This window comes from Octopus bimaculoides, chromosome 18 (assembly GCF_001194135.2).
Source record: "Octopus bimaculoides isolate UCB-OBI-ISO-001 chromosome 18, ASM119413v2, whole genome shotgun sequence".
NCBI lineage: Eukaryota > Metazoa > Mollusca > Cephalopoda > Octopoda > Octopodidae > Octopus > Octopus bimaculoides.
In genome coordinates, this window is record NC_068998.1 from 2,870,951 (window position 1) to 2,872,204 (window position 1,254).

Below are 1,254 nucleotides of genomic sequence, written 5' to 3' on the forward strand. Positions count from 1 at the left end.
TTCGGCTGCTGTCCTGTCACCTCATTTTCATAATTTTGAACTGTGCATTCCTGGACCTTTTCGACCTAAATAGAAATACAACCGCAGCCAAATCGTTTATAACCTTTCGAATATAATTTTCCTTGTAAAAATTAATATTTGTGATTTTCTAGTAAAACGTATCGAGTACTTTTTATTGCCTGCCTGCTTGTCTATCTGTCTACCACGCAGTTTCCGTCAACCAAATTCACTCACAAGCAATTGGCAGGACAGGGGCAATAACAGAAGACACTCGGCTTTGTCTTTCGCGGGTCAATAAAAAAGTACAAGTTGAGCAATGGTGTCGATGTAATCGAGTCTCCCCTTCCCTAAAAAGTTGCTGACTTTGTGTCAAAGATTGAACCACACCAAACTTTGGTAAATGCACGCCCATATACAAACCTGCACGTGCGTGGTTTTAAAATTAAGCCTGCCTCTCATCACATACCTCCCCCTTCCTCTGCTTCCACATGACAAGAAAATATCTTCCATACAGGATTCCGGTACAAGGGACATAATTCCGATGTATTAAATATTCTTTTCTTGGCTTTCATCTGGGTGATTTCTTCCATGAATTTAGTTTCGTTTTTTTAACAACTCAAATAATTTTTCAGACCTCCAATGGCAAAGAGCCAACGTCTTACTATCCCTTCCAGCCATTTCTAATGATTGGTGAAGCTGGTTCTCCATCTCTGGTATGAAACCATTTGGTAATTTGTCCATCACGAGACTATACTATTACCTTAATGAATAATAATAACATTCCCACTCTATTAATATATGGCAGTTTTTTTTTTTTTTTTTACTCATGGCTTTTTAGACAATTACACACACACGCACATATATACGACGGGCATCTCTCAGTTTCCGTCTACCAAATCCACTCACAACGATGCCATGTTATTGCCCAATAAAGACTATTCAAGGAAAATAAATTTTAAAATAACCACAGATTTCTGTCAGTTAATTTGCAGACGAACGAAATGGAAAATGAAAGAAAAGCGTTTCAAACGACAAAAAAAAAAAAGAAGAAAAAAATGCCGGTAACTCATATATCTTGTTAACACAGAATTGTTTCCCTTCACCTTTTCGTTTGACGTATTGTTTCAGGCTCTTTCTATTGACGTTTGATCGTTCGACAAATAAAAGAAAGAACATAAATTTGACATAGGTCAATTTTAAAATAACCTCAATAAATTCGTTTTCTTTTGAAAATACATTAATAAGAAAAATAGG